Source organism: Fundulus heteroclitus, chromosome 21 (assembly GCF_011125445.2).
Source record: "Fundulus heteroclitus isolate FHET01 chromosome 21, MU-UCD_Fhet_4.1, whole genome shotgun sequence".
Classification (NCBI taxonomy): domain Eukaryota; kingdom Metazoa; phylum Chordata; class Actinopteri; order Cyprinodontiformes; family Fundulidae; genus Fundulus; species Fundulus heteroclitus.
The window spans coordinates 8,552,754-8,571,136 of NC_046381.1; the positions used below are offsets into that span (position 1 = coordinate 8,552,754).

Sequence of the window (18,383 nt, forward strand, 5' to 3'; positions counted from 1 at the left end):
AGTCAGTGAGTGTATCAGGTGTTTATTTAGGATGTTTTGCCCAAAAGGAACAAGAAAGATATTTTAAGAAAACCAAAACTCTATGGTCTCCTCTGTTAAAAGAATGTTGCTCTTGTGTTTGCTCAGATGTAACTTTGCATCAAGCCATGTTGTTGTGTCCCCTCCAGAGAGAAGCAAAAAGATTCCCCAGGCTAGTCTTTCCATCTTATGTACCATTTAGAGCAGGGGTCACCAACATGGTGCCCATGGGCTCCTAGAAGCCCCCAAGGACCACATGTGGTGCCCACGACGCTGTTCTAAAAAACAGCACAATCCACCAGTTAGCTGCATCTAAAACTTATTTTATTCTGTTACTCTTGTTTATTTGAAGGTCATCTTTCACTATTTAGATGGATTAAATGGGAATCAATGTTCTAATGTTGACTGGCAGCAGTAATAACTAGTTTCAGACTTTCCCTTAAGTCCTGCTCTTGGTGCAAGTGTGCAAACCCACATTATAAAGTGTCTAAATATTGGGTCTTTCAGAAGGACAATAAACTAAAACCTGTAGCCATAACAATGAAGTGGTTCACCACAAATCAACCCTTATCCACAGCCATCTCAGTCCATCCCAGACCTTAAATCGTATAGGAAACCTTCAGGGGTGACCTGAGGATAAGAGAGGACTAAAGATTGTGGATGAGCTAGAGCAAGGGTCTTTAATTCTGGTCCTCAGTGTCCTGCAGCTTTTAGACGTGTCCCTGGTCTAACACACCTTAATCAAATGACTGAATTAGCTCCTAAGTATGCAGTCAAGTTCTCCAGGGTCCTGCTAATGATCTGTTTATCTGACTCAGGTGTGTTGGACTAGGGACACATCTAAAAGCTGCAGGACCTGCAGGACTAAGGACCGGACCTCAAGGACTGAAATTGAAGATCTAGAGACAAAACTACGAGCAAAATTAGCAGTGTTTCCATTGACCATCAAATTGCATAAATTTTAATTGATTTGCTCAATGGAAACACAGCAATTTCGTGAAAAAAGAAAACTCACGTTATGATAAAATGTCTTTGTGCTTTGAGTCGGGTTTTCAGCCATATGGAAATTGGTATATTTTGCAAAACTGCAATGTTAAAAAGTTTTTTCGCATCACACGAGTCACGTGATCGACAACCTGATGTTACTACTGCCGAAAAAGACAAAGAAGACGACAGGAAGTGTTGAATCTATAGCTCTTCTGTAAAATCGCCAACTACAGTTTCCCAAAAACGCTGCATACGTAGCCACTCCCACGTATGAGCACCACAGTTGAAATATGAATATCTCGTGTAAGCATTTACATCGGTTGCCGACATGTTTTTTTGTTGTTTTTTTAAGTGTCCTGTCTGGCAATGTGGCAATAAGAATTGTCTTAATGCGAGTAAGAGCCCAACAGATTTTACTCCTACAAATGGAGCCTTATCGCTGTCGCCATAGTGCTCTGCTTCATTTATATATGTAAATAGTTTTATTATGATTTATGTAGGGAATAATTCATGGTATGTGGACATTAAATTGAAAAAGTAGAAAAGGAGAGAAAATGAGAAAAGAAAAAAAGAAGGGGTGTAAGAAAGAGGAGAGAAGAGAGAATGACAAAAAATGTTTCTAATGAGTTATTGCGTGGACAGACGTATTCATGAGTGATTTTAATTGCATCTCTAATTTAAAGGAAATACCGCAATTACGAATTGTTTCGTTTTCCACGTCAGCAGAATATCTACAAAGTTTAACGCCTATTTGGAATGGAAACCCAGTTAGTAAAGGATCCCTTTCTACTTGTCAAATGCAACACAAGAAAACCTAGTCCTGTCCTAGAAGTTGGACACTTAATTTTGTGTAGTATTTTAGCATGTGTTTTTTTATTCAGGAAGGAAAAACTAAATATAATAAAACTAAAGGCTCAATTTTTAAAACATTACAGGGTGACATTCTACATTTTTCTCTGCTCAGAATATAAGCCTCATTTTCAATCGGCAACCTGCATTAAAGAGAACTGTGAGAAAACGGTCACAGGAAGCTGATGAAACCCTTACAGGTTGTATTGAGGAAACAGCCTGGGTTACACTGTGCCAACCACATGGAGAGGACATTAAGACCATGACTGAGTGCGAGACTGACTATATAAATTTCCGTGTGGACAACACCATACCCACAAGCAAAAAAATGATGCTTCCAGAAGGGAGATGAGGAATTACTGTGGAGTATACGGAGGAAACTTAAAGTCAATATAAGAGAAAGGAAGAAGGTATACAAGAAGAAGCTAGAGAGAAAACTCCAGCAGAACAATATCAGAGATAAAGAAGATCACAGGCTTCAAGCAGGAGGAGAACGGGCATAAGGCAGTCTGGACAGAGTCAATGAACTGAACACATTCTTCGACAGGTTCAGATCAGGAACAAGGTCGGCATCCTCCTCTCCTGCCCACAGCCACACATTCATCACACCCTCCGTTGACACAAAACCTCCCGGTCACACCTCATAAGATTTATCTTCTTCCTCACCCACAGACCTTTCTGCTTCTGCATATTTGTTCTCAGCAGAAGATGGTGCTTCTCCCTTTAACCTCCACCTTCCGTCTCTAGAAGTCAGATGAAGAGGAGACAGCTGGAGAGACTCAACCAGAATAAGGAAGCAGGTTCAGATGGTGTCGGCCCCAGAGTCCTGAAGGCCTGTACAGAGCAGCTCTCCGGGATTCTACAGCAGCTCTTCAACCTTAGTCTGACCAAGGAGGTTCCAGTGTTGTGGAAGACCTCCTGCATTGTCCAAGTACCAAAGAAAACTCACCCATCCGCCCTCAACGACTTTAGACCTGTTGCCCTGACATCCCACATGATGAAGGTTCAGGAGAGACTCCTGTTGGCCCACCTGAGTAAACAGACCAGCAGCTATCAGGACTCCATGCAGTTTACTTCTCGCCGTGGAGCTGAAGGTAAAGATGCCATCATACGCCTGCTTCAACAAACCCACTGTCAATTAGACAAGGCAGACAGCGCTGTAAGGATAATGTTCTTTGATTCCTTCAGTATATTTAACAATTCAACCTGATTTGCTTTGTCAGAAACTCCGGAACACTGAAGTGGAGGCCTCAACAATCTCCTGAATGCCTGACAAAAAGACCACAGTTTGAGAGATTAATGGGTTGTGTCTAACCAGGTAGTCAGTAACACAGGAGCACCACAGGGGACTGTACTCTCACCATTCCTTTTTTACTATTTACACCTCATACTTTCTATACTAGAAGCTGAATACAAGGAGCTGGTGAACAGCTTTGTGGCACGGTGTGGAAACAACCATCTCGTTCTGAATGTGGATAAAACAAAGGAGATGATTGTAGATTTCAGGAGGAACAGGAATAGTGCCAACACGATTACCATATTGTGATAAGAAGTGGAGGTGGTGGAGGAGTATAAATACCTCTGTGTTCATCTGGATAACAAACTGGACAGCTTCTACAAGAAGGGACAGAGCAGACTGTGGAAGATTAGGTCCTTCAGGGTTTGCGGCAAGATGCTGCAGACCTATAAATCTGTTGTGGAGAGAGTGATCTCCTCTGCCATCATCTGTTGGGGTAGGAGCATCAGAGCAACTGACTTAAAGAAGCTCAACAAGCTTATGAAGGCAGGCTCTGTTCTGGAGACCCTTCTAGAGCCTCTGGAAATGACTTTGCATAGAAGGATTCTTCATAAAATCAAGAATATTATGGAAAACCCTGAGGATCCTCTTACAACAGCAGTGTGTCTTCAGCATCTACAACAACTCGTTGCAGAAACCCCCTTTAACATGAGTTACACCAACACTTGATTTGCCTTTTGCGATTATAAAGTATTTTTGAATTAAATAGATTTATTTATTTTAAAGACCTTTTGAAATTTTTTTTCAATAATTGTTTTTCCTCAAAAAACATGCTTTCATGGCTTGCACAAAGTACCTGTGACAAAACAAAAACAACTATGCCTAGAAAGAATCAACACTGTTACAGAGTCACTCCTAAAGACTCAAAAGCCACCAGATTAGCTGAGTTTCGCAGCGGACAAAGCACAATCCTGTGATCTAAACATATTCCTTATCCATTTGCCAAATAACCAAGCTCTGCATTCCACATCAGCTTTTATAAGTTGCACCAGCATGTGTGAGTATGCAAGACATGATTGTTTGTCCCCTGGGGACGTAGGCTCAATGTGGAGTCACATGCATGTCTTGCGGGGAGGGGGAAGAAACGCATTTCAAGCCACAAGCGGCTAAAACCCACAAAGCTCACTTCAAAGTGTGGAGCTTTACTTAGTCCAAACATTGTGCTGATAATAGCATCATCCGCTAAGGTCAACTATATGAAAAAGGTGTGACCACAGTTTATTTCTGCACGCATATTTTCATTTATTCAACCAACATATGAAATGTTCTGTTTATACTAACCAGAACATTGTTAATCTTTGCAATGTTTTATGTAGATTGAAGGGTGCGGAAACAAATTTTAGAGGGAATTTAGTTAAATAAAGGCAACCCGTCTCTGAGCCAACCCATTTCTCCTAAAATGGCACTACGGCTAAAACAAAAAGCATAAAATTAAAAGGTTCAACGCAGACTTCTGAGGAAAAACATGCCACTGTTGATTTTTTTTCTGTCTTTTGTTTGCAGTGTTAACACATTTTGGAAGGGCTCCCTTGAGCTTCCTGTAATTCTTTCCTCAATTCAAATCTAAGGGAGAGAAGAAAAAAAAAAAAAAAAGCTGAACAAACTATACTGAGGACCATGAAATAAATAAAACAAGGAGGTTCAGCTAAGGACAGACCAAGTAGAACAGAACAGCGGCACAAGTTAAAGAAATTTTAAAGTTTTTTACTACATAAAGAATCAGCAGATCCCTGTTAATTACCCCCACCCGGCCACTTCCCATGTGACCAGATTAGCCGAGGGTGACCTTAGCTTGTTGCACACCTGCCGTGCTTTTCTTCCTCTTTGGGCGTGCTGTGTGTTATCTGCATCTTCTGTTTGTTGCCTCCGAGTGTTTTTTAGCCTAAAATAACCCAGCAGTTTAAAGTCACCCGGCCACTTAAGGACTCTTTCAACACGCAGACGTGTCTAACTCCTTGCTCAGCCCGTCACAGCCCAGTGGACTCATTACCTTCACTCGGGGTTTGGCGGCTTCCTGCACTTCAGCACGACTGTTTTCCACGCGCACAGAGGCTCAGAGCCAACAGCTGCTCATAGTTGTTCTGTGCCCGTCTTTATCTCACTCTTTGTCCAATCAGGGGCTTCACGCCGCAGCGGCTGTGCTCGTGGCTGAGACAGCACCTGTCATTTGGGAGACGAGGGGGTTTAAGCAAGGGATCTTATCATTCAACATCACTGCCTTTTACCCCCTTCTAAAAAGAGATGAAACTGCAATTAATAACACTGTTTATCTGTTTTAACTCAAGTATTTTCATCATATTAGTATTCATGCAAATGCAGCGTCATATTCCTAATAGGAAATTTATAAAACCTTAACCTGGCGATGCCAGTTAGAGCTGATTCAGATTCCTCTAGAAGAATCTATCTAAAATTTAAAAAAATAAGATTCAAAATCTACAATATTTGTAGACTTTGAGTCTTTTTCACTAAGTAATGGCTTCCACACCGAATAGTGGCGTTACTGCGACCTGGTAGCACCAGGATATGTTTGCATTCACTGATCGGGATTCTCATCACCGCTCAGAGGTGATCAAGCTGGTGAAATATAAAAAATAAAAAGCTTAGGTCCTTCAGGGTTTGCAGCAAGATGCTGCAGATCTTCTATGAGTCTGCTGTGGAGTGATCTCCTCTGTCAGGGTAGCATCATCAGAACGACTGACAAAGAAGCTCAACAAACTTACAAAAGAAGGTCGGCTCTGTTCTAGCGACCTTCTAGAGCCTCTGGGGATGACTTTGCAAAAACGGATTCTTCACAAAACTAACATTTACTACACTAAGCATCATCTTCATCAGAATGTTGTACAACAGCAGAGTAACTTCAGGCAGAGGCTTCTCCAGATCACCTTTAAGACAAACCACTACAGGAGATCCTTCCTGCAGCCATCACCATCTACAACTCGTTGAAGAAACCCCTGTAACATGAGGTACACCAGCATTTAATTTCCCTTTGGGATTAATAAAGTATTTCTGAATTTAATTGGAGAAAAAAAAGTCACTGGAGTAAATTCCCCACAGCTGACACATGTTGGCATCTTCAGATGCTAAAGCACCAATAAACTGAGGAGCTAGGACAACGCAGATTGGATTTATTGCAACTGACATCTAAATCAATAAGCTCTGATAAGATAATAAATGCACCTCTTCCTCAACTACCTGCAGGATTAAGTCTTCAAGAAACGATACAAAGACAAGGCAAGAAAAATGCGACGCATGTCCGACTCTTTCCACAGCAGTGAGAATGGCCCAATGGTGACCTTTTCAATCACCACTTCCACATGTGATGCTAAATCGAATATTTTTCAAAGTGCCCACAATCTGTCATGTCATGTTTTATCAGACTTTTACATCACTGTCTTGGCTCTAGAGGCATGATGGCGGTGGCATTTAATTAGTATAAATGAGAAGAAGAAGAAGAAAAAAAAAAAAAAAAAAAAAAAAAAAAAAACAGAATTGGGCATCAAGACCTGCCAAAGCAAACAAGAGAGGAAAAAAAACATTTCAGCTTGACCTCAACATTTCCTCCATCACTGTAAAAAAAACTAAACAAGCCAAACAGTGCAGAGCCTCCTTGCAGTGACTAAAGCAGCTCTTAAACATTACGCCACGGACCCGTGGAGCAACTCTGTGCCGTTAGATTATTAATGTTGACAACACATCCTTGGAGTCATTCAAGTTGCAAGGTGGATTCACTATTAATCAAAAATAAAAATCACAAGGTGAATTCACTTTTAATCAAAAATAAATGCCAGACACATGCAGTTAAAACCCATGTCTCACACAAAGAAGTACTTTTATTCTAGTTCTATTATTTTTACACAACATTTCTATTAAACTGGTCACAAAAATCAGCAATATTTACTGTGAAAAATGCAATATCATGTGGACAGATGGTATAAGGGTGCAAAGTTTCTCCAACAGACTGCTGCTTGGAGTCATTTCACAAAAACACACAAAAGCTTGGCCGAGATTTTTGATGGTGGAAAGCAGTCTGTGTGGCCACTAAAGCTTAGTTAATGATCACCGTCTCTACCCCTACAGCACAGAGACCAATACTAATGTGACCTCACTTTTAACTTTGGCAGCACAGGTCATGAGATCTGCTTTGCAAAAAAATAAATAAGTGTTTTCAGCCTGCTGCTCTTTTGCCAAGATAAAAAAAACAAATGCTGCACTCTGTTTTGGGAACCCTGAGAACTCTCATTTGATTGGCTGAGGAACCAGGAAGTAAACACGGGCTACACTCTCAAACCTAGAGGTACGGTCCAGAACTACTTTGGTTCAAAGGAGAAAAACGTGACTAATGCATTGTTGATGGAGAGGACCGATTGTTTATAGGGAATGTTACTTCCATGCCTGGTGACAAATGAGAATGATTTAGGTTGATTTTACAGGAGTAAATATTTTTACTCCTTTAAAGAAGAGTAAAAATATCTTTAAGAATTTAACAAAACTTAATAAGAGTCATGTCCAGGACAAAGCCAACATGTGGAAGAAAGTTCTCTGTCGGAAGAGGCAAAAACTTAACTTTTGGGTCTATATACAAAAGGCCATGTGTGCCGGACGCCCTAGAACCACCCTGTATAGATTACCACAATAAAAACCTGGTGGTGGCAGCATCATGCTGTGGGAATGCTTTTCATAAGCAGGAACAGAGATTCTGGTCAGAAATGATGAGAAGATGGATGGAGATAAATACAGGGTTAGTCTGAAAAAAAAAAAAACCTGAGACAGAGGTTCACCTTCCAGCAGCAAAAAAAAAGGTGAAATAACTGGACTATTCAAGATTTATTACAACTGGACTTCTATTTTGAAGCTGAAGACGTTTAGCTTCCTATCCAAGAAGCTTTCTTAATTCAAAATGTCTGGAGTCGTGTGGAGCTCCAAGCTTTATAGACCTGCCAGGGACGACCTCAGTTCCTGGATGAGAAGCAAAACATATTCAGCATAGAAGTCAAGTTGTTATACATTTTAACCTTTTTTTTTTGATTGATCATGACGTGGGTGACTGAAAATCTTCACAAACACATTCCAGCAGCAAAATGGCCCTAAATATACAGCAACGGCTACAATGGACTGGCTTAGAGCAATGGTGGCCAACTCAAGTCCTCATGAGGCTCATTACAAGGCCTCCTTAATGGTTGATATATTAATGTAACAATTCAGTCATTACTAAAGCATGCAGACCACCAGCTTCTAAGGACAGAAGATAGTCACTGATTTCTATTAAAGCATCTTCGTGTGTTAGAATGACCCAGTCAGAGTCCAGACCGGTAATTAAAGACTTTGTTGCAAGACTTGAAAAATATCCATAGATGCTATCAAACAAATCTGAGCGAGCCTGAACTATTTTTGCAAATAATTAACTATTGCTTCTAGATGTGCAAAGAGATTTGTAATAAATTACCAAGTTTGTAGCTGTGAAACGACAAAAATGTGACAAATATCCAAAGTACATGTATACTTTTGCAAGGAACTGAGTGTCCTCAGCTCAATCTGCCCCCTTTTTGTAGAAACATGAGCGCTTGTAATTACAACAATAAACCAACGAGGGCTGGTGTCCTGCAATGTTTACATGTGTCCCTGGTCCGGTCCAATACACCTGAAACACTTTCTCAGCAGGTTGCCAGGTTTCAGGGCACCCTGCTAATGACCATATTATTTCATTCAGATATGCAGAAGGGCACATCTAAAAGCTGCAGGGGAACGGCCCTGGAGGACTGAAGTTTGGACAATGGAATCTTTCTTCCTCAGTCACACAGATGTTGCGTTGTCCTTTATTCTTAATTCCCCTTTATTACTCGTAAGGAAAACATACAAAATCCACTTTTAGCCCTTAAATGCATTTTGTTGTGTACGTGGAATCTCAGAGTGCAGAAAATTTAAATGCAGTCTGTCCAGGAGCTGCGTAGACATCTTTATATTCTTTTTGGGTCATATTTTTCTAGCCGATCAGTTTTCTGAATAATTACATTACAGTATTTGTTGTGGAGCTGCTAAACAATGTCATAGACTACAAGCAAAATGTTCAGTTGTTCACCACACCGTCCTCCTAGAATACTACAAAAATTACCTAAAGGGTTGCAGTGAAACACTCTGCGACCTGAAGAGGGTGCGAAGTGGGAGGTGCCTCCCATAGAGAGGTATTTTCACAAATGACGTCAAATTGTTACATTTAGAACTGCACAGTGTGGTCTGATCTGTCCTGAATATCGCCTCAGACACATTATGGTAACAAAACACTGTTTAATGACAACAAGGATGGAAAATGCCCTTTATGCGGTTCTGTTTTTAAATATGAACACACAACAAGCTCCTTAAGCTGTCAGCTAAATAGCACCAATTCAGCCGTGCTGCGTGGCGGAGCCAATCAGTTTCTCCACCAAAACTCCTCGATAACGCAAGGATGTGACGACAGATAAGCGCAGGGCATTATGCAAAACACGGTAACAGGCTTGGTCCTTTCTGGTCTCGGCAGTAATAATTGATTGAGTCATACAACTCAGGCCGACCGCCACAGTCAGCTGGTCCTCCATGTTGAATGGAAAACTGTTTCGTCTCAGCTACATTCAGTTCCTGATTGGCTGTCGCGGCGCAACAATACACAAAAGTTCAGCTTATTTTAATTCACTTTTTCAATCGCTCGTGGTGTAGCTGTTATTTTACACGGATTCCTTCTCGCGTTTGATCCTTTGTGCGAGAGGAGAGGTCAGCCTCTCCTTTCCTTCTGCTCATTTTTTAGGCTGCTGTATTTCTACCACTCTAAGTTGTGTTTCTCGATCAAAGCACGTTAAAATGAAGCTCCCGGGACATCGTCGTCTTCCAAAACTATTTTGTATTGCAGTTGTTGCCATTCTAGCTTGCATTCTGCTTGTCTGAACATCCGGGTCACTCGAGCAGCCTGCAGGCAGATGTGACGTCATTTGTGAAAAGCCCCATTTAAAGAGACGGCACCAAAATGAGTTGCTCTCTGACGCAACTCAGCACTGCAAAAACAGAAGAATAAGTTAAAGGTTTCTTGAAATGAGTGTATTTGTACTTTATTTGAGCAGGTAAATAAGATTATCTGCCAATGGAATAAGATTTTTGAACTTAAAAAGGAAGAAGTCATCTCCATCAACTTATTTTAAGTGCAGTATATCTAATTATCTTATGTTAGGGGTAAAATTACTCCTTCCATTGGCAGATAATCTTATTTACCTGCTCAAAAAAAGTACAAATACACTCATTTCAAGAAAAAGAAATTTTTCCAGTTCTGTTTTTGCAGAACAGGGGTAGAAATGGTGAACATGGGGGTAAATTAACGAGGAATTCACACCAAAGCATTTAATCCACTTTATATGGACCACAACGGAATGATTTCAATGTGAAAAAGAAGAACTGAAAAGCCTGGTGTGTCCCCATTAAGAACTGGCTGATCACTTCCTGCCTGATAAAGTCTGCACTCAGGAAAAAAAAAGAAAAAGTTTCTAAAAGTACCTCTAATGACACATTTAAAGCACGTGGCTGATCAAGACAGGAAAAACAACCATACACACTGACAGAGAGGGTCGTTATTAACACAGAAGGAGGGCAAGATTATTATGCTTGAATTAACTTTGTAATGTTTGGGTCTATTCACCATGGAAGCATAAGGCATTAGAGTGTACAGCATTAAAAAGCATATTGATCAGTCTGTTCCCTCCAGAAATCTCAAATATCAGCTGTGTCATCCTCCTGTAATCTGATAATAAAGCAACGACCCAGCAGAGACTCTTGTAAACCCCAACTGTTCAGTTCACTTGTCACTTTAAGCCATGCACAGAACACAACGGACCAAGAGACAAAACTGCAATTGTAGGACTGAGTGACCCTAATACAGCTTCCTATAGTGGAGCACTAATAATATAAACACAACAGTGTTAGAAAATTGAGTCAGACAGCCAGGGCTTTCTTTACGTTCCCCTGAGAGTGCTTCTATCTAGCGACGGTAGTATCAGGGCGTGGCTGCACCAATTGCTCAAAAACGGACGCTTTTCTCCACCACACAGAAACTAAACTGTGTGAACCTCAGACTGCGTGTCTTACACGAGGATGGCGCTAACTGTGAGGCAAAGAACAACGTTTTCCCAGGGCTCACGCAAACAAAGGGCCTACAATCTGACACTTAAGTCTCTCCAATACAAATAGCTCATTTATTTTTCGCCTGGGAGTCAGTTCTGTGTGATTGTGTGTCGGGCTGGACATGCAGAAATCAATCAAAGCTCTGCTTGTAAGAGGAAGGACATTTAAACTGATTGAATAAGGCTGCAAGGAGAGCAACAACCACAGCTTTGGTAAACAGCACTAAAATAATAGTCTTTAACCTTTAGGCTTGATATATTCATGGAAAACTGGTGTCTCTGTATCTGTACAAGGAGGGTAAAATACACAAGATTAACTGAGAGTCCAGCTTAAAAAATGCTTATCAGGCTTTTTCCTCCTTCCTTCTTTTCTGCATGAACAAGCAATTCACAACAGGAATGTGAAGACGTCCTCTCAGCCGTTGAGGCTTTAAACAAGTACAAAAAAAAACTTCAATAAATCTTTCTGTCATGTTCTCATGAGGCCAAGAAAAACGAATGCAACCTGAGACTGACTGCAGAGATACGATGAATCCATCAGATATGTTAAAGCGCAGCGCAATAAGAAATAAAAAAAAGGACCCAGTTTGATGTCATTTTTCAGAATGACTAACTTTAAAGGTCTTACTATGACAAAGCTGCTCTCTAGGGTAAGAATGTTGCAGTCTTTGGTTTTTACTTCGATTTAACACCTGATAGGAAAGATAATCACTTAATCCGGCGTCTCGGATTTACTTCAAAGTCAAAAGTCTTCTCAGATAACCAGGAGAGCATGCGAGACGATTATGCCGAGTCAGCAGAAAAGGCACATCCTTCCTCTGTCCTGCCAGATGCCACGTCCTGACACTTATTATTCTAACGCAAAGCAAAAACGGCTGGAGCCCCAGACTAGAAGGAAAACAAAAACTTTCTGAATTATTGCTGATGTGCTCAGATGACGTATGAACGAACGGATTAATTGAAATTATGGCCTCATTTCTTTCCCCCGTTCACATTTGACAGCAGGAACAAATACTAGTCCACTCACAGACAAAAAAGGTATTTTTTTAACAAGATAAAACACAGAGAAGGTAAACCATGCCAAGATTAATCTTAGCTAAAGCTTTACAATTATTTTTGCAAGTTTTCTAATAAAGTCTCCAAGACTTTTACTAATCAGTCTGAAAGGATATCGATAAGTTTGCCAAGCCAGAAACTGTTTATGCCTGATATATTAAAGCTCAAATTTCTGATTAAAAACACCACTTTTTTTTTCAAACGCAGATTTAGATGTGCAATGAAATAAAATAATGCATCAGAACAAGGGCACCATCTATAGAGCCTGGGAGGTCAGTTGGGGCCATCAGGAAAGCATTCGTATGTCCAGGGTCCAGTGAGATGAACCTGCAATTGGTCCCACTGGCTTCATGTCAAGGCTAAACCTCATCACGTCAACATTGGGCTGGCAGTGCTGCACGTTAGTTATACTAATGCACTTGGCACCAGCACTTCTCTGGCTGTGAATAAAAGGAAGCAGCTGCAATTAATCCACAATCGTCACAGCAATAAATGCAGCACCATTATTAGGCTCCCAGCACACAGAGGAAGGTATATGCTGCACTTCCTGCAGAATACGGCTCCCAGGCGGGGGAGAGGTGCACACACCTCCAAATTGCACATATTGGTTCACGGGAGATTGAGGGAAGTTGTGAGTTTTTTGGGAGACTGTAAAATAACTTAGTTTTGTCAGGCTGTTAAAAACACAATGCAGGGTTTCCCCCACCATATTATTAGCTTTAACTCACATACACACACATCCCGCCAGGCTAAGCATCATTTCTTTATTTTAAATGCGTCGATATTTGAGAGCGACAAAAAAAACGGTCATTAAAGTACCCGTCCGGGAGAAAACCTACCAATCTAAATAGCTAACATGCTAGCTGTTATTAGCTCGACGCACAGCACTGCGCTCCTCTTCAAGCTTGCGACACAACGTTCTCACTCAAACAGATGGACTTTTATTCAATCTGTCCTATTAGTTGCACAGTGTAAAACAAGACAAAAACAGGAAATCAGAAATCTTTAAAAAAAAAAAAAAAAAAAGAGAATATAATTGTCTGAATGGCAAAATAATACAGGGTTTAAGTGCACAACACACCAGTGGAGTATGTTTATTTACTGGTCGTTAATTATACTGAAGCTGAAAATAAAGAATTCAATACTAACAATGTTTAACTGCAGTGGCAGGCTCAGGATTGTTTCCATGTTTGCAAAAACAATGACTGCTGCTAAAAGGCATACTCAGGGACCCATTGTTGCATTCGGATCCCATCAGAAATACCAGTTTCTCATTAAGAAATTCCCTTTTCCCCGCATTATTTAACATTATTAGCTATACATCTTCTTGGATACAAGATAAACAGTTTCAGTATGAAATGTTCAAATGACCACAGTCAACTTTTAGTCATTCACTGAGAGTCAAGCTAAAGCCACTACTGGACATTGGTCACTCAAGAACTAAAGTCAACTGAGACAGCAATGGCCCTCTGGATCCTAAAGCTTTCCATTTTGTTAAAAAATAAAATAAAAAATAAAAATGTATTTAAAATTGTCCATTATGTAACAAAAAGTATATAGGAACACTTGAAAGTAGCAGAAAGATGCAGAAACAAAACGGAAGACTAAATGCAAAAATTGAGAAGCAAATTTTTAAACTTTCTGCTGATACACTGGTTAAAAGGGACCGATAGTTTGTCCGCATTTGAAAATATTTCTGCTTTTACATCCAATTAAAGTTTCAGATTCATCAGGTTTCCAGGTTAAATGGCAACTAGATAAACTTAAGAACTCAGTTGTGCCTGGAAACAAGAACCGGTTGAGAGATTCAGTTTGCTGGCAACAAGTCAGGAATTAAATTTTATATAAAAATGAAAGCCAAAACTGTTCATCTGTTTAAATATATGCAGTTTAGAAAAAGTTTCTGTATTTAGTGTAAAAAAGGTTAAAACTGCCATCATAAATACAAAGTGGTTAAAAGAATATTTTAAAAAGGGCAAGATTAGAAACCAATATTACATAATTGTCACTCAGGAGGGACATTTCCATGAAAGCAGACACACACTAGAAAATACTAATAAAGTAAAAACTACACAGACCAGATCTTATGGGTCACCTGGCATTGCATTTAAGGCACTGTTCATTCGTGGATGTGAAATAATATTTTTTTTTTGCTGGATCCACAAAAACCAGCATGCAAAGAATCGTCAGACATGCACATATTCAAGAGAGAATTCCTGATCTAATTAAAAACAGTCTCCATGCAGTTTTGCATCATCTGGACCATCTACCACATTGTTTTGCTGGGTCTACTTCATGGCTTTTGGCAAATTTCCACATGGCTTTCTTAGCAGCCATCCTTCCGTAGATTTGAAGAGAACACCACTAAAAGGTTATCCTGTAGATTTTGATCTCTGCAGCTCCTCCAGAGTCACCACAAGCCTCTTGGCTGCTTGTCTGATTAATCCCCTCCTTGCTCGGGCTAATCAGTTTACGTAAGCGGCCATGTCCCGGTAGATCTGCAGTTGTGTCATGCTCCTGCGATCTTTGAATAACGCGTTGAACAGTGACGATAGCTCTGTTTACTTGTTTGTTTACTGGTGTTCACAGAACAGCTGCATGTACACAGGAGACTGATTTACACACAGGTGGGCTGTATTTACTGATTAGGTGCCTTTTGAAGGCTAATGGTTGCATTTGATTTGTTTTAGGGTTTTTAACAGTAAAGGGATTCGATTAACGATCTAAACCACAGTTGTCAGGATTTTCCCCAAAATTAGAAAACCATGAATCATTTTCTTTCCAGTTAATAATCAGGCTCCACTTTGAGTTGGTCCATTACATATTTTAATGCAGTAAAAACACATTGAATGAGGAAAATAGGAACGCTTTTGCCCTATGTGGTTTCATTCAGATTCCCTAAAAAAGTTTATGGAAACTATTTATCAAAAAAAAGGGTTGCTATGTCTAAATGGAAATGATGAAAATGCTCCTCAAATACACCCAGACGTGATGAATGAACGCCGTGTAAAACCACTCCCCTCAGTTTTGTTTAACTTGACGTTTATTTTAAGAAACAAGGCAAACATTGAAGTTTGATGTTATTGCCTCATCAACAGGACCCTCGTATCTGCTGCTAGCGGTTATGAGTAACTTTAGGACCATCATCGTTAATTGGTGTCTTAAAATGCATACATTTAAACATGTCCAGACCTTTTTCCCCCCCACACACACACACCCTTATTTACATTACCTGTTCAACAGCGCTAGAAACAAAGCCAAATCCTCCACTGGTGGTGCTGGTGTTGGGGGGACTACTCCATGCATGTGTGGCAGTTACTGGCTGTCAAAGGCGAGTCTGTTCACGGGAAGGAGGGAAAAAAACGAGTCAACGGTCAGAGGTGGTCGATAATCCTCAAATATAACATCTTTTTCATTAAGCAGAATTGTCAAAAAGCTCACAGTAACACAAAGACAAGGAGTCATTTGCTCACCGGTGATTAGCAGTGCTGCTGCTCGCCTCAAACTCTCTCTGAATTACTCCTACGAAGCGCGTCAAATATGGGCAGGAAAGCCGCAGCCGCTTCCGGTTGGCTGGGTTCAAATTAAGTTCACGGGGACTCGCACCCAAAAACGCCAACAACCGCTAATGCCTTAAATCGAATATTTTTAAACAAATACAATTTGTGATCCAACCGAAGCCTTAGGACGACTCACGGAAGATTAAGACGTTTTTGATACGTTTCAAACTCCAAACCATGCTTTTATTTTGAAATTAAACAGATCTTTTCCGGTTTTGGTGACGTAATTTATGTTAGCTTTGTTGCAGTGGGTTGTTAGGTGATCGTTGCTGCGCCTGCGTAAACGATGATTCACATTTCTGAGCAAACGCGTCTTTCCGTTATAATTCCTGTTACTCTCTGAGATAATTGCAAAGATAAAAAAACGAACCGCAAAACAAATATTTAAAAAAAAAAACGTTTTCATAATAAGATATAAAAAACAAAAACTTTCATTAACAGAAGATTAGTGATGTTTATTATTTATTCATTTTTCAGTCAATCATCAAATAATTTGTCAGCACTACAGGCATAATTACTGAAAAATTATTGAAAAGGTACAGACGGAAGCACAGTGTTTATATATGTATCTGTCCTACACATTAAATTAAACTACCCATCATCGTTCTTACATCATATGAAAGTAGAAAATAGAACATAACAAGAACAAAAAAAACATATAACCCTATTAATTATCAGAATCATAAAAAAATTACAAATGTAACAATATGTTATTTATACTTATAGCCCTCAAATATTGTCCCCCTTATCGTTTTTTTAATTTTAATTTTTGTAAACCATTAAGAAATTACACATTTATAAATCCATACTTGCATCATTCCATATAACTCCAACAATAGAAACACACATAATTTTAATCTCTTTTTAACATGTTTCAAAAATTTACAAATCTGTCTCAAATGCTATTTGGATTCACATAATTTAAAGAATCTTTGCACTCCAACAGGTGGTATGTTTAATTTTTCTCTGTGCATTATTTGCATAATTTTGTAACAGACCAAATCATGCAATATCACAATATTAGATTTTATAAACAGTGGATTAGTATGTTCATAGTCCCCAGCCTTATTAATAAAGCGTATAGCTTGTATTTGTAATAGAACTATATCATTTATTTATGAGCTTATCTGCTTTAGTAAAGTGGTAGAATTGGGAATATTATTTCTGAACACAGTGTATTACCAAATATATTTATGTAGGAAGATAGAAAACATTTGCTTTTCCTGCGTCATGTCAGAGGTGACTCATCTGTGGTTGCATTACGCCTTTAATAATACCATGCATTTCATTTTAACTTGGCCAGCTTTCATAAAGAAAAAAATAGCATTTCACAATAAAAGTTACACAACACGTGTTGAATCATAAAACCAAAAATGTGTAAGCTAAGTGAATAAAATCTGACTTGAAGTATTTTTGTTATTGCCCATTGGGAAGGAATTTGATTTAAAAAAAATTATTACAGATTTAACCAATGCTAAGGTAATTTCCTACTTCAAATGAGATTACATGTTGACCTTACACTTACCACAGTGTCTGGTATAACATTAATATAATATTAAAACTAGGATAGCATTGTATTTCTCTTTCTTTTTGGATAATGGTCTGATTTCATAACAGGTGTATAAACTCAATCTATTTTCTGTGTAACAAGCCTTGAGATCACACTTGCTGTGAATTAACCCAGTGTAAATAAACTGGGTAAAAGAACAGCGTGATCAAACAAATTACCACACTGCAGTGCCAATACTTCCGCCGCTCTGTATGCACTCAGTCCAGTAACCTCTTCCAGGGAACTGATCATCACCCACCTCCACATCTGCTCCTCATTTCCCCCTGTTAGTCACCTGAACGCTTGTTCCCAGGCTTATGCTGGCATATCCTGACCCTCCATTATCTTTAAGGCAATCCAATAAAAACGCTCTGCTGGAAGTTTGCCAATAAAACCCCGGTTTAGCCAATATGTCACTGATATTTTGCCCGCCATGTTTAACACAATGTATGCTGAAGAATGTGGGTTATTTAAACAGTCAGTGTGGATGGGAGAAAAGCAGGAAGGAACGTAAATAGAGAAAGCAAGTACAGGATAAAACAAAGAGCTCCATCATAAAGTCTCTCTTGTTGATAATATATGGTCTGCTATCACCTTTAAGATAAGTTTATCAAAAGATTATCTCTGTTCTAATTGCTTTATCTGTAATGGTCTAGTCTGTCACTCCAGCAGTTACTTACTGATACTGCAAAAATAATTTTGGGTACATATAAAACAGATTTATTATTCAGCCTGGGTGCACAGATTCTTCAGCTTTGAAATTAAAGAAGTGGTTTATCATGCATCAACGATGTCAGAATAAGAATTTACATGCAGCTTATGGTCTACTGTTTTAATTAATGCACTGTTTGTTTTCTTTCCTGTATAAAGTACTCTCAACATGGTCCCTGTGTTTACTATTGAGTCTTTCCTGGTCAGAGGCATTGATA

General features: G+C 39.4%; 1 long non-coding RNA gene across 3 annotated transcripts in view; it reads right to left on the minus strand.

Annotated features, from left to right (window-relative positions):
• Positions 1–15,928, minus strand: part of LOC118556909 — a 31,959-nt gene extending 16,031 nt beyond the window's left edge. For 2 of the 3 annotated variants that reach the window (XR_004927478.1, XR_004927480.1), the window contains exons 1-3: positions 15,819–15,928; positions 15,578–15,682; positions 5,142–5,311 (exon numbers count right to left, since the gene is read on the minus strand). This is a non-coding gene — a long non-coding RNA (uncharacterized LOC118556909). The remainder of the gene's footprint in view (positions 1–5,141; positions 5,312–15,577; positions 15,683–15,818) is intronic. The other variant, XR_004927479.1, reaches the window with a different exon arrangement.
• Positions 15,929–18,383: the final 2,455 nt, after the last annotated feature.